Genomic DNA, 22,651 nt, shown 5'->3' on the forward strand with positions numbered 1-22,651 from the left:
GATAAAGACATTATTATCAAGCCAGCCGATAAGGGCGGGGCTATTGTAGTCATGAACAGGTCAGACTACATAAAACAGGTCTACCGACAACTTAATGACAATACCGTCTATCAGCCACTACCATCTGATCCTTCTACCATGATCAGAGATCACATCAGGGATACGCTTATCCCTTATGTAGACAGGGGTGTCATTGATGACAAAACACGGGAGTACCTGACCAAAAACCATCCTACCATACCGGTGTTTTACATACTGCCCAAGGTACACAAGAACCTTGAACACCCTCCAGGCCGCCCTATATGTTGTGAGTTTGGTTTTTGGGCTCCCCCGGTGGTCACTGGTGGTACTGGACTTGTGTGCTTCACTTTCTCTGTTCACCTGTTTCCATCAGGATGTGGGAGTATCCTATTTAGCCTTGCTGCTCAGTTATTCTAGTGCCGGCCATCAATGTAACCAGAGCCTTTCTGTTGCATGTTCCTGCTTCTAGACTACTATCAGCTAAGTTGGACTCTTAGTCCTAAGTTTGTTTTGCATTTTTGTTCCAGTTCACAGTTATGTTATTTTTCTGTAGCTGGAAGCTCTTGTTGGCCGAAATTGCCACTCTGGTGTCATGAGTTGACACATGAGTCTTAAAGTAATTTCGGGATGGTATTTTAACCCCTTAAGCCCCGAGGGTGGTTTGCACGTTAATGACCAGGCCAATTTTTACAATTCTGACCACTGTCCCTTTATGAGGTTATAACTCTGGAACGCTTCAACGGATCTTGGCGATTCTGACATTGTTTTCTCGTGACATATTGTACTTCATGTTAGTGGTAAAATTTGTTCGATATAACTTGCGTTTATTTGTGAAAAAAACGAATATTTGGCGAAAATTTGGAAAATTTCGCAATTTTCCAACTTTGAATTTTTATGCCCTTAAATCACAGACATATGTCACACAAAATACTTAATAAATAACATTTTCCACATGTCTACTTTACATCAGCACAATTTTGGAACCAAAATTTTTTTTTGTGACGGAGTTATAAGGGTTAAAAGTTGACCAGCAATTTCTCATTTTTACAACACCATTTTTTTTTAGGGACCACATCTCATTTGAAGTCATTTTGACGGGTCTATATGATAGAAAATACCCAAGTGTGACACCATTCTAAAAACTGCACCCCTCAAGGTACTCAAAACCACTTTCAAGAAGTTTATTAACCCTTCAGGTGTTTCACAGGAATTTTTGGAATGTTTAAATAAAAATGAACATTTAACTTTTTTTCACACAAAATTTATTTCAGCTCCAATTTGTTTTATTTTACCAAGGGTAACAGGAGAAAATAGACCCCAAAAGTTGTTGTACAATTTGTCCTGAGTACGCTGATACCCCATATGTGGGGGTAAACCACAGTTTGGGCGCATGGCAGAGCTTGGAAGCAAAGGAGCGCCATTTGACTTTTCAATGCAAAATTGACTGGAATTGAGATGGGACGCCATGTTGCATTTGGAGAGCCCCTGATGTGCCTAAACATTGAAACCCCTAACAAGTGACACCATTTTGGAAAGTAGACCCCCTAAGGAACTTATCTAGATGTGTGGTGAGCACTTTGACCCAACAAGTGCTTTACAGAAGTTTATAATGCAAAGCCGTAAAAATAAAAAATCATATTTTTTCACAAAAATGATCTTTTCACCCCCAATTTTTTATTTTCCCAAGGGTGAGAGAAGAAATTGGACCCCAAAAATTGTTGTGCAATTTGTCCTGAGTACGCTGATACCCCATATGTGGGTGTAAACCATTGTTTGGGCGCAGGGCAGAGCTCGGAAGGGAAGGAGCGCCATTTGACTTTTCAATGCAAAATTGACTGGAATTGAGATGGGACGCCATGTTGCATTTAGAGAGCCCTTGATGTGCCTAAACATTGAAACCCCTAACAAGTGACACCATTTTGGAAAGTAGACCCCCTAAGGAACTTATCTAGATGTGTGGTGAGCATTTTGACCCAACAAGTGCTTTACAGAAGTTTATAATGCAGAGCCGTAAAAATAAAAAATCATATTTTTTCACAAAAATGATCTTTTCACCCCCAATTTTTTATTTTCCCAAGGGTAAGAGAAGAAATTGGACCCCAAAAATTGTTGTGCAATTTGTCCTGAGTACACTGATACCCCATATGTGGGTGTAAACCATTGTTTGGGCGCAGGGCAGAGCTCAGAAGGGAAGGAGCGCCATTTGACTTTTCAATGCAAAATTGACTGGAATTAAGATGGGATGCCATGTTGCGTTTGGAGAGCCCCTGATGTGCCTAAACATTAAACCCCCCCACAAGTGACACCATTTTGGAAAGTAGACCCCCTAAGGAACTTATCTAGATGTGTTTTGAGAGCTTTGAACCCCCAAGTGTTTCACTACAGTTTATAACGCAGAGCCGTGAAAATAAAAATATTTTTTTTTTCACAAAAATGATTTTTTAGCCCCCAAGTTTTGTATTTTCACAAGGGTATCAGGATAAATTGGACCCTAAAAGTTGTTGTCCAATTTGTCCTGAGTACGCTGATACCCCCTATGTGGGGGGGAACCACTGTTTGGGCGCATGACAGAGCTCGGAAGGGAAGGAGCGCCATTTGGAATGCAGACTTAAATGGATTGGTCTGCAGGCGTCACGTTGCATTTGCAGAGCCCCTGATGTACCCAAACAGTACAAACCCCCCACAAGTGACCCCATATTGGAAACTAGACCCCCCAAGGAACTTATCTAGATGTGTTGTGAGAACTTTGAACCCCCAAGTGTTTCACTACAGTTTATAACGCAGAGCCGTGAAAATATTATTTTTTTTTTTTTTTCACAAAAATGAAATTTAGCCCCCAGTTTTGTATTTTCACAAGGGTATCAGGATAAATTGGACCCTAAAAGTTGTTGTCCAATTTGTCCTGAGTACGCTGATACCCCCTATGTGGGGGGGAACCACTGTTTGGGCGCATGACAGAGCTCGGAAGGGAAGGAGCGCCATTTGGAATGCAGACTTAAATGGATTGGTCTGCAGGCGTCACGTTGCATTTGCAGAGCCCCTGATGTACCCAAACAGTACAAACCCCCCACAAGTGACCCCATATTGGAAACTAGACCTCCCAAGGAACTTATCTAGATGTGTTGTGAGAACTTTGAACCCCCAAGTGTTTCACTACAGTTTACAACGCAGAGCCGTGAAAATAAAACATATTTTTTTTCCCACAAAAATGATTTTTAGCCCCCCAAATTTTTATTTTCCCAAGGATAACAAGAGAACTTGGACCCCAGAAGTTGTTGTTCAATTTGTCCCTAGTACGCTGATACCCCATATGTTGGGGTAAACCCCTTTTTGGACGCACGGGAGAGCTCGGAAGGGAAGGAGCACTGTTTTACTTTTTCAACGCAGAATTGGCTGGAATTGAGATTGGACGCCATGTCGCGTTTGGAGAGCCCCTGATGTGCCTGAACAGTGGAAGCTCCCCAATTCTACCTGAAACCCTACCCCTAACCTCACCCCTAACCGTTTACTGAACATTTTCTGACAGTCATAAGTGCCACGTATATAAGTGCCACGTATTTAAGAGCCACGTATTTAAGTGCCACGTATTTCAGTGCCACGTATTTCAGTGCCACGTATTTCAGTGCCACGATATTTCAGTGCCACGTATTTCAGTGCCACGTATTTCAGGCACTGAAAAATACGTGGCACGTAAATACTTCAGTGCCACGATATTTCAGTGCCACGATATTTCAGTGCCACGAATTTCAGTGCCACGAATTTCAGTGCCACGTATTTCAGTGCCACGTATTTCAGGCACTGAAAAATACGTGGCACGTAAATACGTGGCACTGAAATACGTGGCACTGAAATACGTGGCACTGAAATACGTGGCACTGAAATACGTGGCACTGAAATACGTGGCACTGAAATACGTGGCACTGAAATACGTGGCACTGAAATACGTGGCACTGAAATACGTGGCACTGAAATACGTGGCACTTAAATACGTGGCACTTATATACGTGGCCACTGAAATATCGTGGCACTTATATACGTATATACGTATATAAACGTATATTTCAGTGCCACGTATTTCAGTGCCACGTATTTCAGGTTAGGGGTAGGGTTAGGGGTAGGGTTAGGGTTTTTTGTTTTTTTCTTGTTTTCTTGTGTTTTTCTATAAAAACGCATGCGTTTTACCGCGTTTACATGCATTTTTTCACACATGCGGTTTTTTTAAAAAACGCATGCAGATAAAAACGCAAGTGTGAAACCAGACTAAAAGACGCTTTTTATAGCAAAAAAGTTTTTGCGTCTCCACATTTTGAGACCTATAATTTTTCCACATTTTGGTCCACAGAGTCATGTGAGGTCTTGTTTTTTGCGGGACGAGTTGACGTTTTTATTGGTAACATTTTTGGACACGTGACAGTTTTTGATCGCTTTTTATTCCGATTTTTGTGAGGCAGAAAGACCAAAAACCAGCTATTCATGAATTTCTTTTGGGGGAGGCGTTTATACCGTTCCGCGTTTGGTAAAATTGATAAAGCAGTTTTATTCTTCGGGTCAGTACGATTACAGCGATACCTCATTTATATCATTTTTTTATGTTTTGACGCTTTTATACGATAAAAACTATTTTATAGAAAAAATAATTATTTTGGCATCGCTTTATTCTGAGGACTATAACTTTTTAATTTTTTTGCTGATGATGCTGTATGGCGGCTCGTTTTTTGCGGGACAAGATGACGTTTTCAGCGGTACCATGGTTATTTATATCCGTCTTTTTGATCGCGTGTTATTCCACTTTTTGTTCGGCGGTATGGTAATAAAGCGTTGTTTTTTGCCTCGTTTTTTTTTTTTTTTTTCTTACGGTGTTTACTGAAGGGGTTAACTAGTGGGCCAGTTTTATAGGTTGGGTCGTTACGGACGCGGCGATACTAAATATGTGTACTTTTATTGTTTTTGTTTGTTTTTATTAGATAAAGAAATGTATTTATGGGAATAATATTTTTTTTTTTATTATTATTTATTTAGGAATTTTTTTTTTTTTTTTTTTACACATGTGGAAATTTTTTTTTTTACTTTTTTACTTTGTCCCAGGGGGGGACATCACAGATCGCAGATCTGATAGTGTGCACAGCACTCTATCAGATCTGCGATCATACTTTCATCGGAGCAGGCTGCAGCTTTCATCTGCAGCCTGCTCCGACCCGGAAGTGCTCCCTGCAGGACCCGGATACAGCCCCTCGGCCATTTTGGATCCGGGGCCTGCAGGGAGAAGACGTTCGGTACGAGGTGAGTACATCACCTTGTACCGATCGTCTCAGGGAAGCACGCAGGGAGCCCCCTCCCTGCGCGATGCTTCCCTGTACCGCCGGTACACCGCGATCATGTTTGATCGCGGTGTGCCGGGGGTTAATGTGCCGGGGGCGGTCCGTGACCGCTCCTGGCACATAGTGCCGGATGTCAGCTGCGATATGCAGCCGACACCCGGCCGCGATCGGCCGCGCTCCCCCCGTGAGCGCGGCCGATCGCGTATGACGTACTATCCCGTCACCGGGAATTAAGGCCCACCCCACCTCGACGGGATAGTACGTCATACGGGCTTAAGGGGTTAATAGGGTTTTCAGCTGACCATGAAGTTCCCTATTGTATCTTCTTGCTATCTAGTAAGCGGACCTCGCTTTGCTGAACCTACCTTCATACTGCGTATGTCTTTTCCTCTGAACTCACCGTCAATATATGTGGGGGGCTTCTGTCTCCTTTTTGGGGGAATTTCCCTAGAGGTAAGCCAGGTCTGTCTTTTCCTCTATTAGGGTTAATTAGTCCTCCAGCTGGCACTAGGCGTCTAGGGATAAAACGTAGGTACGTCAGCCGGCCACTGTTAGTTGTGTGGTAGGTTTAGCTCACGGTCAGCTCGAGATTCCATCACCCAAGAGCTGTTCTATTATTTATGTTCTCTGACTTTCCCTTGCCATTGGGAACCATGACAGTATGGCCGGCCCAGTGTTAAAACCGTTGGCAGAAGAAAGGAGAGAAAAAGAAGTCTGCAGATTTTTTTTTATTTTCCTCTGAGCTTGCTCTATAGTTGACTTAGTTGCATTTCTGCTCTAATTGCAGCCTTTGTCTCTCTCTCTCCTTCTAATCCTTGAATGGCTCTGATCTCACCTGATTAAAATGGATCCTCAGAGTTTGGCTACAGGTTTGAATAATCTTGCTATGAAGGTTCAAAATTTACAGGATTTTGTTATTCATGCTCCTATATCTGAACCTAGAATTCCTATACCAGAATTTTTCTCCGGGGATAGATCTCGTTTCCTGAATTTCAAAAATAATTGTAAATTATTTCTTTCCCTGAGATCTCGCTCCGCTGGAGATCCCGCACAGCAGGTTAGGATAGTAATTTCCTTGCTGCGGGGTGACCCTCAAGACTGGGCATTTGCATTGGCACCCGGGGATCCTGCGTTGCTCAATGTGGATGCGTTTTTTCTGGCTTTGGGGTTGCTTTATGAGGAACCTAACTTAGAGATTCAGGCTGAAAAAGCCTTGATGGCCCTATCTCAAGGGCAAGATGAAGCTGAAATATACTGCCAAAAATTTCGTAAATGGTCTGTGCTTACTCAGTGGAATGAGTGCGCCCTGGCGGCGAATTTCAGAGAGGGTCTCTCTGATGCCATTAAAGATGTTATGGTGGGGTTCCCTGCACCTACAGGTCTGAATGAGTCCATGACAATGGCTATTCAGATTGATCAGCGTTTGCGGGAGCGCAAACCTGTGCACCATTTGGCGGTGTCTTCTGAGAAGGCTCCAGAAAATATGCAATGTGATAGAATTCTGTCCAGAAGCGAACGGCAGAATTTTAGGCGAAAAAATGGGTTGTGCTTCTATTGTGGTGATTCTACTCATGTTATATCAGCATGCTCTAAACGTACAAAAAAGGTTGATAAGTCTATTTCAATTGGCACTTTACAGTCTAAGTTTATTCTGTCTGTGACCTTGATTTGTTCATTATCGTCAATTACCGTGGATGCCTATGTCGACTCTGGCGCCGCTTTGAGTCTTATGGATTGGTCCTTTGCCAGGCGCTGTGGGTTTGATCTAGAGCCTCTGGAAGTTCCTATACCTCTGAAGGGTATTGACTCTACACCATTGGCTAGTAATAAACCACAATACTGGACACAAGTGACTATGCGTATGAATCCAGACCATCAGGAGATGATTCGCTTCCTTGTGTTGTACAATCTACATGACATTTTGGTGCTCGGATTACCATGGTTACAATCTCATAACCCAGTCCTTGACTGGAAAGCAATGTCTGTGTTAAGCTGGGGATGTCAGGGGGCTCATGGGGACGTACCTTTGGTTTCCATTTCGTCATCTATTCCCTCTGAGATTCCGGAATTTTTATCTGATTATCGTGATGTTTTTGAGGAGCCTAAGCTTGGTTCACTACCTCCTCACAGAGATTGCGATTGTACCATAGATCTGATTCCGGGCAGTAAATTTCCAAAGGGTCGTTTATTTAATCTATCTGTACCTGAACATGCTGCTATGCGAGAATATATTAAGGAGTCCCTGGAAAAGGGACATATTCGTCCTTCTTCATCTCCCTTAGGAGCCGGTTTTTTCTTTGTATCTAAAAAAGATGGCTCTTTGAGGCCGTGTATTGATTATCGACTCTTGAATAAAATTACAGTCAAATATCAGTATCCTCTGCCACTGCTGACTGATTTGTTTGCTCGAATAAAAGGGGCTAAGTGGTTCTCTAAGATTGATCTCCATGGGGCGTATAATTTGGTGCGAATTAAGCAGGGGGATGAGTGGAAAACCGCATTTAATACGCCCGAGGGCCATTTTGAGTATTTAGTAATGCCTTTTGGTCTTTCAAATGCCCCTTCAGTCTTTCAGTCCTTTATGCATGACATTTTCCGTGAATATTTGGATAAATTTATGATCGTGTATCTGGATGATATTTTGATTTTTTCGGATGACTGGGATTCTCATGTCCAACTGGTCAGGAGGGTTTTTCAGGTTTTGCGGGCTAATTCCTTGTGTGTGAAGGGTTCTAAGTGTATTTTTGGGGTTCAAAAGATTTCTTTTTTGGGGTACATTTTTTCCCCCTCTTCCATTGAGATGGATCCTGTCAAGGTTCGGGCTATTTGTGATTGGACGCAACCTTCTTCTCTTAAGAGCCTTCAGAAATTTTTGGGCTTTGCTAATTTTTATCGTCGATTTATAACTGGTTTTTCTGATGTTGCTAAACCTTTGACTGATTTGACCAAAAAGGGTGCTGATGTTGCTGATTGGTCCCCTGCTGCTGTGGAGGCCTTTCGGGAGCTTAAGCGCCGCTTTTCTTCCGCCCCTGTGTTGCGTCAGCCTGATGTTACTCTTCCTTTTCAGGTTGAGGTCGATGCTTCCGAGATCGGAGCTGGGGCGGTCTTGTCGCAGAAAAGTTCCGACTGCTCCGTGATGAGACCTTGTGTGTTCTTTTCTCGAAAATTTTCGCCCGCCGAGCGAAATTATGATATTGGTAATCGGGAGCTTTTGGCTATGAAGTGGGCTTTTGAGGAGTGGCGTCATTGGCTTGAGGGGGCTAGACATCAGGTGGTGGTATTGACCGATCACAAGAATTTGATTTATCTTGAGTCTGCCAGGCGCCTGAATCCTAGACAGGCGCGCTGGTCGTTGTTTTTCTCTTGGTTTAATTTTGTGGTCTCATACTTACCAGGTTCTAAAAATGTGAAGGCGGATGCCCTTTCTAGGAGTTTTGAGCCTGATTCCCCTGGTGATTCTGAACCTACAGGTATCCTTAAGGATGGGGTGATATTATCTGCTGTTTCCCCAGACCTGCGACGGGCTTTGCAGGAGTTTCAGGCGGATAGACCTGATCGTTGCCCGCCTGGTAGGCTGTTTGTTCCTGATGATTGGACCAGTAGAGTCATCTCGGAGGTTCATTCTTCTGTGTTGGCAGGTCATCCCGGGATCTTTGGTACCAGGGATTTGGTGGCTAGGTCCTTCTGGTGGCCTTCCCTGTCTCGAGATGTACGAGTTTTTGTGCAGTCTTGTGATGTTTGTGCTCGGGCCAAACCTTGTTGTTCTCGGGCTAGCGGATTGTTGTTATCTTTGCCTATTCCGAAGAGGCCTTGGACTCACATCTCTATGGATTTTATTTCTGATCTCCCTGTTTCCCAGAAAATGTCTGTCATCTGGGTGGTGTGTGACCGTTTTTCAAAGATGGTTCATTTGGTGCCCTTGCCTAAGTTGCCTTCCTCATCCGAGTTGGTTCCTCTGTTTTTTCAAAATGTGGTTCGCTTGCATGGTATTCCGGAGAATATCGTTTCTGACAGGGGGACCCAGTTCGTGTCTAGATTTTGGCGGGCGTTCTGTGCTAGGATGGGCATTGATTTGTCTTTTTCGTCTGCGTTCCATCCTCAGACTAATGGCCAGACTGAGCGAACTAATCAGACCTTGGAGACTTATTTGAGGTGTTTTGTGTCTGCGGATCAGGATGACTGGGTTGCCTTTTTGCCGTTGGCGGAGTTTGCCCTCAATAATCGGGCTAGTTCTGCCACTTTGGTTTCTCCTTTCTTTTGCAATTCGGGGTTTCATCCTCGTTTTTCTTCCGGTCAGGTGGAGTCTTCGGATTGTCCTGGAGTGGATACTGTGGTGGATAGGTTGCATCGGATTTGGGGACAGGTGGTGGACAATTTGGAGTTGTCCCAGGAGAAGACTCGGCATTTTGCTAACCGCCGTCGTCATGTTGGTCCTCGTCTTCGTGTTGGGGACTTGGTGTGGTTGTCTTCTCGTTTTGTCCCTATGAGGGTTTCTTCTCCTAAGTTTAAGCCTCGGTTCATCGGCCCGTATAGGATTTTGGAGATTCTTAACCCCGTGTCCTTTCGATTGGACCTCCCAGCATCTTTTTCTATCCATAATGTCTTCCATCGGTCATTATTGCGCAGGTATGAGGTACCGGTTGTGCCTTCCGTTGAGCCTCCCGCTCCGGTGTTGGTTGAGGGTGAATTGGAGTACGTTGTGGAGAAGATCTTGGACTCCCGTGTTTCCAGACGGAAACTTCAGTATCTGGTCAAGTGGAAGGGCTACGGTCAAGAGGATAATTCTTGGGTGACAGCCTCTGATGTTCATGCCTCTGATTTGGTCCGTGCCTTTCATAGGGCTCGTCCTGATCGCCCTGGTGGTTCTTGTGAGGGTTCGGTGCCCCCTCCTTGAGGGGGGGGGTACTGTTGTGAGTTTGGTTTTTGGGCTCCCCCGGTGGTCACTGGTGGTACTGGACTTGTGTGCTTCACTTTCTCTGTTCACCTGTTTCCATCCGGATATGGGTGTATCCTATTTAGCCTTGCTGCTCAGTTATTCTAGTGCCGGCCATCAATGTAACCAGAGCCTTTCTGTTGCATGTTCCTGCTTCTAGACTACTATCAGCTAAGTTGGACTCTTAGTCCTAAGTTTGTTTTGCATTTTTGTTCCAGTTCACAGTTATGTTATTTTTCTGTAGCTGGAAGCTCTTGTGGGCTGAAATTGCCACTCCGGTGTCATGAGTTGACACATGAGTCTTAAAGTAATTTCGGGATGGTATTTTAATAGGGTTTTCAGCTGACCATGAAGTTCCCTATTGTATCTTCTTGCTATCTAGTAAGCGGACCTCGCTTTGCTGAACCTACCTTCATACTGCGTATGTCTTTTCCTCTGAACTCACCGTCAATATATGTGGGGGGCTTCTGTCTCCTTTTTGGGGGAATTTCCCTAGAGGTAAGCCAGGTCTGTCTTTTCCTCTAATAGGGTTAGTTAGTCCTCCGGCTGGCGCTAGGCGTCTAGGGATAAAACGTAGGTACGCCACCCGGCCACTGTTAGTTGTGTGGTAGGTTTAGCTCACGGTCAGCTCGAGATTCCATCACCCAAGAGCTGTTCTGTTATTTATGTTCTCTGACTTTCCCTTGCCATTGGGAACCATGACACCTATAGTGGCCTCCACTGAGTCCATGTTATCCCCACTGGCTATTTTCTTGGAAAAAAATCTTACTCCACTCATCCGCACGTTACCTTCTTTTCTCCTTGACACAAGTGACTTTTTACGCCAACTACAGGGACTGGGCTCCCTTCCAAAAGACCTGCTATTGGTCTCCCTAGATGTCAAAGACCTTTATACTTCAATCCCACATTCACAAGGGATACTTAGCGTTAAACATCTACTTACAGGTTCACAGCTCAATTTCGAGGTTATCAACCTCTGTATTGATCTTCTGACTATAGTTCTGACAAAAAAAATTTTCATGTTTGAGGACCGCTTCTTCCTCCAGACAAAGGGTACCGCTATGGGGTCAAATGTAGCTCCGCCTTACGCTAATAGCTACATGGCCCTATTTGAAGAGGAAATTGTGTACCCCGATCCTCTATTCCAGGCCTACTGCCCTTTCTGGAAACGTTACATAGATGACGTTTTTTGTCTATGGACTGGCACACTACAAACCCTGGACCTTTTCTTCAATACCCTGAATACGGCCTGACCGGGACTTACCTTTACCATAACCAGTAGTACTGAAAAAGTCAGCTTTCTTGATACCTTAGTCATGAAAGATGAACTAGGGAACCTTAAAACTGACCTCTACACGAAACCGACTGACAGGAACAGTCTCCTACATTTCCAAAGCTTACATCCTTTTGCCACCAAAAAGTCCATTCCCCGATCCCAGTTCAAAAGGATACAGAGGATAGTCACTGAACCTAACCTCCTCAAAACTAGGACAGATGAGATGTACTCCAAATTCAGGGAAAGGGGTTACCCCCCTAATCTACTGACCGAGGCCATTAACCCTCCTACAACTATGCGTTCATCCTCCAACAAAAGAGTTCCATTCGTCCATGTATATCATCCGTATGTACACATTCTACATCACACCATCAGACGACACTGGAACATATTACGCACTGCCCACCCCTCTATTCCCGAATTCCAGGAGCACTTTCTACCGTGTTACAAACGCCCCTCTAACATTCGGGATTCTTTGGTGAAAGCCGACTTTGGCGTAAATAAAGACAAGACACAACGTTTTCTTAATCAACCTAAAAACGGCACATTCCCATGTCTACACTGCAACCAGTGCAATAATGTCATCTGGGGAGACTGTCTCTATCACCCTCACTCTGGCAAGAGATATAAGATAAAATGCTACTCGACATGTGATTCGTCTTTTGTAGTTTATGCCATTAAATGTCCATGTGGTCTTTTGTATATTGGAGAGACAACCCAGCCAATTAAGTCAGGTATCTCTAAGCACAAATCGACCATTCGCTGTTGGAATCTACTATTGCCGCTCCTGAGTCATTTCATCTCTAAGGGACATACTGTATCACAATTAAGGTTCCAAGTCCTGGAACATATTCCAGTACCTAGACGGGGGGGCGATAGAATCCACCTCCTGAAAAAGAGGGAGGCATACTGGATTCACGAGTTGCAGACCCTTGCCCCAAGGGGCTTAAACAGAGATTATGATGTTGTGAATTCTGTTCTCGAGCTCCCTCCTGTGGTTATGAATGGTACTTCGGCGAGTTCTGTTCATGGACTCCCTTTGGTGGCTGTGAGTGGAGCTGCTGGTTCTGAGGTTCCTTCTCCAGCTGATCTCGTTTAGGCCTTGGCTGGCTGCTCTATTTAACTCCACTCAGATCGTTACTTGATGCCAGCTGTCAATGTCCTAGTACTGGTTCAGTTCTCTTGGATCTTTCAGATGACCTGTCTACTTCAGCAAAAGCTAAGTCCCTGCTAGCTTATTTGTTACCACTGTGTTTTTGTCCAGCTTTCTATTATGAGATTATCTTGTTAGCTGGAAGCTCTGGGATGCAGAGTGGCACCACCGCGCCGTGAGTCGGTGCGGTGGTTTCTTTTGCACACTCTGCGTGGTATTTGTTAGTTTTTTATGCTGACCGCAAAGATACCTTTTCTATCCTCAGTCTGTTTAGTTAAGTCTGGCCTCCTATGCTGAAACTTGTTTCATTCCTGTGTTTGTGACTTCCATCTTAACTCACAGTCAATATATGTGGGGGCTGCCTATTTCTTTGGGGAATTTCTCTGAGGCAAGGTAGGCTGTATTTTCTATCTTTAGGGGTAGTTAGCTCTTAGGCTGTGAAGAGGCGTCTAGGCAGAGTCAGGAACGCTCCACGGCTATTTCTAGTTGTTGTGATAGAATTAGGGGCTGCGGTCAGCAGAGCTCCCACTTCCCAGAGCTCGTCCTGTATTGCTAGTTGCTCATCTAGTCATTTCTAGTGCTCCTAACCACCAGTTCAATCATAACAGTACAGCTGGCGCATAAAGTGTTAATGCATCTCAATAGAGGGATAAGAGAAGTTCTGAGACCATTTTTTTTTTTTCGTCTGCAGTGTGTTTTGTTTCTCTTTTCCCCTAAATCTCTGGGTGGTTCAGGACACAGGTGTAGATATGGACATTCAAGGTCTGTCCTCTTGTGTGGATCAACTCACTGCAAGGGTACAAAGCATTCAAGATTATGTAGTTCAGAACCCGATGTTAGAACCCAGAATTCCAATTCCTGATTTGTTTTCTGGGGATAGATCTAAGTTCCTGAATTTCAAAAATAATTGTAGACTGTTTTTTGCTTTGAAACACCGCTCCTCTGGTGACCCCATTCAGCAAGTAAAAATTGTTATTTCTTTGCTACGTGGCGACCCTCAAGACTGGGCATTTTCCCTTGTGCCAGGAGATCCTGCATTGCGTAATGTAGATGCGTTTTTTCTGGCACTTGGATTGCTTTATGATGAACCAGATTCAGTGGATCAGGCAGAGAAAATTTTGCTGGCTTTGTGTCAGGGTCAGGATGAAGCGGAGGTATATTGTCAGAAGTTTAGAAAGTGGTCTGTGCTTACTCAGTGGAATGAGTGTGCCCTGGCGGCAATTTTCAGAAAGGGTCTGTCTGAATCCCTTAAGGATGTTATGGTGGGATTCCCCACGCCTGCTGGTCTGAATGAGTCTATGTCCTTGGCCATTCAGATCGATCGACGCTTACGTGAACGTAAAAATGTGCACCATTTGGCGGTATTTTCTGAGCAGAAGCCTGAGCCTATGCAATGTGATAGGACCTTGACCAGAGCTGAACAGCAAGAATACAGACGTCAGAATGGGCTGTGTTTTTACTGTGGTGACTCCACTCATGCTATCTCTGATTGTCCTAAGCGCACTAAATGGTTCGCTAGGTCTGCCACCATTGGTACGGTACAGCCAAAATTTATTTTGTCCGTTACTCTGATTTGCTCTTTGTCGTCCTATTCTGTTATGGCATTTGTGGATTCAGGCGCTGCCCTGAATTTGATGGACTTGGAGTTTGCCAGGCGCTGTGGTTTTTTCTTGGAGCCCTTACAGTATCCTATTCCATTGAGAGGAATTGATGCTACACCTTTGGCCAAGAATAAGCCTCAGTACTGGACTCAATTGACCATGTGCATGGATCCTGCACATCAGGAGGATATTCGCTTTTTGGTGTTGCATAATCTGCATGATGTGGTCGTTTTGGGTTTGCCATAGCTACAGGTCCATAATCCAGTATTGGATTGGAAATCAATGTCTGTATCCAGTTGGGGTTGTCAAGGGGTACATGGGGATGTCCCATTGTTGTCTATTTCGTCTTCCCATCCTTCCCTGTCCCTGAGTTCTTGTCAGATTACCGGGATGTATTTGATGAGCCCAAATCCAGTGCCCTACCTCCTCATAGGGATTGTGATTGTGCTATTAATTTGATTCCTGGTAGTAAGTTTCCGAAGGGCCGACTGTTCAATTTATCTGTGCCAGAACACGCCGCAATGCGGAGTTATATAAAGGAGTCCTTGGAGAAAGGGCATATTCGCCCATCGTCGTCACCGTTGGGAGCAGGGTTCTTTTTTGTGGCCAAGAAGGATGGTTCTCTGAGACCTTGTATAGATTACCGCCTTCTCAATAAAATCACCGTCAAATTTCAGTACCCTTTGCCGCTACTGTCTGATTTGTTTGCTCGGATTAAGGGGGCTAGCTGGTTCACCAAGATAGATCTTCGAGGGGCGTATAATCTTGTGCGTATTAAACGGGGCGACGAATGGAAAACAGCATTTAATACGCCGAGGGCCATTTTGAGTACTTGGTGATGCCATTCGGGCTTTCTAATGCTCCATCTGTGTTTCAGTCCTTTATGCATGACATCTTCCGAAAGTACCTGGATAGATTCATGATTGTATATTTGGATGATATTTTGGTCTTTTCGGACGATTGGGAGTCTCATGTGAAGCAGGTCAGAATGGTGTTCCAGGTCCTTCGTGCTAATTCCTTGTTTGTGAAGGGGTCTAAATGTCTCTTTGGAGTCCAGAAGGTTTCATTTTTGGGCTTCATTTTTTCCCCTTCTACTATCGAGATGGACTCTGTTAAAGTTCAGGCCATTTATGATTAGACTCAGCCTACTTCTGTGAAGAGCCTTCAGAAATTTCTGGGCTTTGCTAATTTTTACCGTCGCTTCATCGCTAATTTTTCTAGTGTTGTTAAACCATTGACTGATTTAACCAAGAAAGGTGCTGATGTGGTCAATTGGTCCTCTGCGGCCGTTGAGGCTTTTCAGGAGCTGAAGCGTCGTTTTTCTTCTGCCCCTGTGTTGTGTCAGCCAGATGTTTCGCTCCCGTTTCAGGTCGAGGTGGATGCTTCTGAGATTGGAGCAGGGGCTGTTTTGTCTCAAAGAGGTTCTGATGGCTCTGTGATGAAACCATGTGCTTTCTTTTCTAGAAAGTTTTCGCCTGCTGAGCGCAATTATGATGTGGGCAATCGAGAGTTGTTGGCTATGAAGTGGGCGTTTGAGGAGTGGCGACATTGGCTTGAAGGAGCCAAACATCGCGTGGTGGTCTTGACGGATCACAAGAATCTGACTTATCTCGAGTCTGCCAAGCGGTTGAATCCTAGACAGGCTCGATGGTCGCTGTTTTTCTCCCGCTTCAATTTTGTGGTTTCGTACCTTCCGGGTTCTAAGAATGTGAAGGCTGATGCCCTTTCAAGGAGTTTTGTGCCTGATTCTCCGGGAGTTCCTGAGCCGGTTGGTATTCTCAAAGAAGGGGTAATTTTGTCTGCCATCTCCCCTGATTTGCGGCGGGTGCTGAAGGAGTTTCAGGCTGATAGACCTGACCGTTGTCCAGCGGAGAAGCTGTTTGTCCCTGATAGATGGACTAGTAGAGTTATCTCTGAGGTTCATTGTTCGGTGTTGGCTGGTCATCCTGGAATCTTTGGTACCAGAGATTTGGTGGCTAGATCCTTTTGGTGGCCTTCCTTGTCACGAGATGTGCGTTCTTTTGTGCAGTCCTGTGGGACTTGTGCTCGGGCTAAGCCCTGCTGTTCTCGTGCCAGTGGGTTGCTTTTGCCCTTGCCGGTCCCGAAAAGACCCTGGACGCATATTTCCATGGATTTTATTTCAGATCTCCCTGTCTCTCAGAGGATGTCAGTTATCTGGGTGGTTTGTGATCGCTTCTCTAAGATGGTCCATTTGGTACCTTTGCCTAAATTGCCTTCCTCCTCTGATTTGGTTCCATTGTTTTTCCAGCATGTGGTTCGTTTACATGGCATTCCAGAGCACATCGTGTCAGACAGAGGTTCCCAGTTTGTTTCAAGATTTTGGCGGTCCTTTTGTGCTAAGATGGGCATTGATTTGTCTTTTTCTTCAGCTTTCCATCCTCAGACAAATGGCCAAACCGAACGAACAAATCAGACTTTGGAAACATATCTGAGATGCTTTGTTTCTGCTGATCAGGATGATTGGGTGTCCTTCTTGCCTTTGGCTGAGTTCGCCCTTAATAATCGGGCCAGCTCGGCCACTTTGGTTTCGCCTTTTTTCTGTAATTCTGGTTTCCACCCTCGATTTTCTTCAGGGCAGGTTGAGCCTTCGGACTGTCCTGGTGTGGATTCTGTGGTGGACAGGTTGCAGCAAATTTGGACTCACGTAGTGGACAATTTGACTTTGTCCCAGGAGAAGGCTCAACGTTTCGCTAACCGCTGTCGCTGTGTTGGTCCCAGACTTCGTGTTGGGGATTTGGTTTGGTTGTCGTCTCGTTTTGTTCCTATGAAGGTTTCGTCTCCTAAATTTAAGCCTCGTTTCATTGGTCCTTATAAGATTTCTGAAATTCTTAATCCTGTGTCATTTCGTTTGGACCTTCCAGCTTCTTTCGCCATCCATAATGTGTTCCATAGGTCGTTATTGCAGAGATATGTGGCTCCTATGGTTCCCTCCGTTGATCCTCCTGCCCCGGTGTTGGTTGAGGGGGAGTTGGAGTATGTGGTGGAGAAGATTTTGGATTCTCGTATTTCGAGACGGAAACTTCAGTACCTAGTCAAGTGGAAAGGTTATGGTCAGGAGGATAATTCCTGGGTGGTTGCCTCTGATGTTCATGCTGCCGATCTTGTTCGTGCCTTTCATTTGGCTCGTCCGAATCTGGGGGCTCTGGTGAGGGTTCGGTGACCCCTACTCAAGGGGGGGGGTACTGTTGTGAATTCTGTTCTCGAGCTCCCTCCTGTGGTTATGAATGGTACTTCGGCGAGTTCTGTTCATGGACTCCCTCTGGTGGCTGTGAGTGGAGCTGCTGGTTCTGAGGTTCCTTCTCCAGCTGATCTCGTTTAGGCCTTGGCTGGCTGCTCTATTTAACTCCACTCAGATCGTTACTTGATGCCAGCTGTCAATGTCCTAGTACTGGCTCAGTTCTCTTGGATCTTTCAGATGACCTGTCTACTTCAGCAAAAGCTAAGTCCCTGCTAGCTTATTTGTTACCACTGTGTTTTTGTCCAGCTTTCTATTATGAGATTATCTTGTTAGCTGGAAGCTCTGGGATGCAGAGTGGCACCACCGCACCGTGAGTCGGTGCGGTGGTTTCTTTTGCACACTCTGCGTGGTTTTTGTTAGTTTTTTATGCTGACCGCAAAGATACCTTTTCTATCCTCAGTCTGTTTAGTTAAGTCTGGCCTCCTATGCTGAAACTTGTTTCATTCCTGTGTTTGTGACTTCCATCTTAACTCACAGTCAATATATGTGGGGGCTGCCTATTTCTTTGGGGAATTTCTCTGAGGCAAGGTAGGCTGTATTTTCTATCTTTAGGGGTAGTTAGCTCTTAGGCTGTGAAGAGGCGTCTAGGCAGAGTCAGGAACGCTCCACGGCTATTTCTAGTTGTTGTGATAGGATTAGGGGCTGCGGTCAGCAGAGCTCCCACTTCCCAGAGCTTGTCCTGTATTGCTAGTTGCTCATCTAGTCATTTCTAGTGCTCCTAACCACCAGTTCAATCATAACATTATGACCCTTTAGCTTTTACCTAGAAAGGGACATCATGATATCATTACTGTTATACAACTATAATCCTGTAACTTTTTATGATTCTGTGATTTATGGTCATATGCTTTATGATGTATACTAATATACTTGTGTCTCTCTCTGCAGAGTCGCCTCTATTGATATTCGACACGCAAGTCACCTTCTGATCCCTCCCCACCCTTGGACTCTCCCATCCTCCTGTTCCCTACCCGACTGCATCCTATTTCCCTACATTCATGTAATTACACTGTTATAGTTAAACATTACGGCCATATCGCCTCTGTACCGAAAATATGTTTACCCTAAACAGCGCTCTATCCAGTGATCATGTGACCGCCTTCCAGCTGGTTACCATGACCACAACACCGGCATTTTCCTAAACAGATAGTATTCATCAGGTGCAATGACGCACTTCCGGTTTCCATGCTTCACCGCACTACATTTCCCATCATCCTCTAGGAGTAACGATCAGGTGACCGCTGTGCTTTCCAGGTTCCGGCACCTCCTAAACAGGAAGTACGCGTCAGGTGTTATGACGCACTTCCGGTCTCCATGCCTTACCGCACTACATTCCCCATCATCCTCTAGGAGCGGCGATCAGGTGACCGCTCTGCTCTCTAGGTCCCTAGGCAACAAGGCGGACCCGCACATGCTGACAGTGTTCATCATGATTGATGACACACTTCCGGTTCTGGCGACAGAACCCTCCCGCCCTGCCATTATTTAAACTCAGACCACTAGCCTGTGTGCACTCAACCAGCGGCGGACACCGCGTTGATGCACACTGCCTATCCATCCCACATTGGTAAGCTCTTTTTTGCCCTCCTCCTCTGTGGTCTACATAGATTATAACTATCACCATATTATACTATAGGAGCCGGGGTTATTATCGTGCCTATTTTAGGAGAACTCACAGCGAGCCCCCAAAAACAATAGGTGGGCTAATTTTCCTTTGGAGCCCATGTACTTTCAATACTACCTACATGATTATAACACTATGTTATGTACTTCTTTTAGGTCTCACGCCATTACATTAATTGCCAACATACATGGCATTTAGTCACTCCTAAGTGAGGACTACACAATTTCATGGTGAGACATTTTTTCATCTATTTATAGAGCTATTTGATATCATTGTAGATAAGTGACAGTATTTATATACTTTATAGCCATAATCGTCCTGTTTTGGATACTACAGCAAAATACCTGGTTCCACACTTTTATACGGCCATTTTAGGTGAGAATCTCCACTAATTTTCATATGGGCTACTTTCTTTCTGTCACCAGCTTACCCAATACGTTTATTTTGCAGCCATCATCCTTACCATATAATTGGAACACTAGACGTATTCACCCAGCTTGACTGGTTAGTACACTGTCACTACTCCACTTATATACTATATACTTCATTATACAATCGATTTTCATTACCACAGGGAATCTTATCGCTTCAAAGGTCCATTGTAGTTATGACATTAGGACCTTGCTCATATCCAGCGATACTCCATATTACATAAGCTGTCGGGTATGTAAAATATGTTACTCTATCCTTACCCCATCTCTCCTCCCTTCCAATTTGTCACATATCACATAACTATTGTGAGATTTATCTTATTGTTTCTTTTGATCTTTTTTGTTTACTTATTGTTTTCTATATACCTATTATCATTTTGTTATATATTTGTAATGCAGTTTACTGAGGAAGGTCTTATTGTTTTGACCGAAACGTTTATGCTGGACTGCGATCCAAGTAATACATCTCTTTAATATCATCACTATACACAAGTTGAGTGCCAAGTTATTTACTTTATACTAGTCAGAAAAAGCATTGGAGATCCCAGAAGTTTGGAGGCAGTTCTCAGAACTTTCATGCGGTGGTCATGGACTACTGATATGGTCAATGGACCTTGGACTCACTCATCTTCTATCCAACTTGGACCTAGAACAGGTTTGAATTGCTTGAATTGTGCACAACCAAAATATGCTGAGTTTCTGGTTTATCACGAAACAACGAGAAATTAGAAAATAATTATACAAGCCAGTGAGAAAGAATAACAGCTACATAACTGGAATATCCTGCAGCAATGTAGTCACAACAAAATTCATCACCACGATCCATCAGGGCTCTGACCTGTGACTGCACCTCCCCTTCGGAAACTCACCAAAACATATAAAAAAAATACATGACCTACAAATAACTACAAAGGGTAGGAAAAGTCTACACACTCCTGTTAAACTGAAAGGTTTTTGTTGTGTAAAAGAAAATTCCTACCAAGAACCATCTCAGAACTTTTTCAGAAATCTCTTCGGCCGGAAAAAAATAAAACCGAAGAACCAAAATAATGTGGTTACATAAATATTCATACTCTTACACTGATACTTTGTTGAAGTCTCCTTTGAGTTTCTGACGGCATTCAGTCTTTTTTGGTTCAGAGTCTGTCACATCTAGAATTGGAGACCTTTGCCGACTCTTCCTTGTAGTTGCTCCACATCTGTCACATTGTGGGGACATCTACTGTGTACAGCACCATCTTCAGGTCACCCACAGATCGTCACTTGGATTCTGGGCTCTGGCTGGGCCGTTGCAAAACATTCAGCTTCTTCTGGCGTAGCCATTCTTTTGCTGATTTGTAAGTCACTTAGGGTCATTATTGTGCTGAAATGTAAAATTATTCTTCAGTTTTTTAGCAGAGGACTGAAGGTTTTGTTGCAAAATTCACTAATATATGGAACTCTTTTGAATTTACTCTATCTTAACTAAGGTCCCAATTCCAGGTGCCGAAAAAAGTCTCAAAGCATAACACTGCCTCCACCATGCTTTATTGTGGGTATGCTGTTCTACTGGTGATATATAGTGTTGATTTTGTACCAAACATACCTTTTGGAATTATGGCCAGAAAATGTCCCTTTGGTCTCATCAGACACTTTTCCACATGCTTTTGGCAAACTTGATGTAGGTTTTGGCAAAACATAGCCAGGATTGAATGTTTTTCTTTGTAAGGAATAGCTTTTGTCTTGCCAGTTTATCACATAGGCCAGACATATGAAGAATGCTTAGACACAATCAGTACTTGCCAGAAATTCCTGCAGCTCTTTTAAAGTTGCTATAGGCCTTTTGGCAGCCTTTTGGACTAATTGTCTTTAGACCAGACCTGATATAGGTAGTCACTGTTATGACAAATTTAAGTCACTTCTTGATGGCGTCTTCACATTGCTCCATGGTATATCTATTGCCTTGGAAAAAAATGTATCCTCTTCTCATGACTGATAGTTTTCACCAATGATATCCCTTTGTTGTGTTGTCAGCTGTTTATGGACCATGGCTTTCATTGTAAAAATAATCTAAGAAAATGTCAGAAAAATGATGGCTGCTGTGCACTGACTACTTTGTAACATGAGAGTAATGTGAAAACAAATTCCGAACAGAACCACATTCTTAATTATAAGGGAGTGTTCACATTTATACAAGTGCATTATTTTGGTTTTTAGTTTTCTAAATTTAATCCTCAAAATAATTTCAGTTTGATTTTCAATGTATTTGTGCAGATTAAGGGCGACATTGAAAAAGTTCTGAATTTATTCTTCTTGGATTTTTTGCATGTTAAAAACATGGCACGTTAATAGGGTTGTATAGACATTATATATCCATTGTAATTTATTCCTCTGCCTAGTTATAGATAATTTAACATGCCTGTGGTTCGTTTTCACATTTCAGAATAAGCTGCTGCATGTAAATGAGGAATAAGACTATTTCTTGCCATTATATGACTTGTAATCACCAGTTTCTCCCTCTATTGACTCTGTCCCTAGTCAGTAGTCTCTCGTCTAGCAGGTGGAGATTATGATGCCCCCAGTATACAACTGTCACGCACAGTATAGAACAGACTAAGTGCAACACAAAGGGATAAGGGGAAGGGGGCCAAACACTAGGGAAAAGGGGAGTGGAGACCCTTAGGCAGATATAACGTCACCCTGTCTGCCCTAAGAGACCCTAAATAGGTTCCGCACCTATTGCCGAGCAGCATACCTAGTCCCTCAGACCCTAGCAGTAAGCCCTGCTTAGGGAAGGAAGGGGTGAACGCTGGTTGAACCCAACTAACACTAAAGACAGCTAGGATACACAAAACAAGGGGAACACTTAGCTTGAGTAAACTCACAGAGAAACACATTCAACCTTTATACTCCAAAGAGGACGCTAATCGACTGCTGCAGCTCCAAGCCTCAACAGGGAAGTGCAAATAGAAAATAACATCCGCAACTCCCAACAGGAAGTTGGAAGTAATAAACACCCAGATCCAGTTGACACCATTAAGGCCGGGGGAGGTGGC

General features: G+C 44.0%; 1 protein-coding gene across 1 annotated transcript in view; it reads right to left on the minus strand.

The window, feature by feature from the left end:
• LOC143785428 (NXPE family member 4-like) overlaps positions 1-18,735 on the minus strand; it is a 39,588-nt gene extending 20,853 nt beyond the window's left edge. Inside the window, exon 1 of the mRNA XM_077274268.1 lies at positions 18,625-18,735. The gene's annotated coding sequence lies outside the window, so the exon portion shown is untranslated. The remainder of the gene's footprint in view (positions 1-18,624) is intronic.
• Between the last annotated feature and the right edge of the window lie 3,916 nt (positions 18,736-22,651).

Source organism: Ranitomeya variabilis, chromosome 7 (assembly GCF_051348905.1).
Source record: "Ranitomeya variabilis isolate aRanVar5 chromosome 7, aRanVar5.hap1, whole genome shotgun sequence".
NCBI lineage: Eukaryota > Metazoa > Chordata > Amphibia > Anura > Dendrobatidae > Ranitomeya > Ranitomeya variabilis.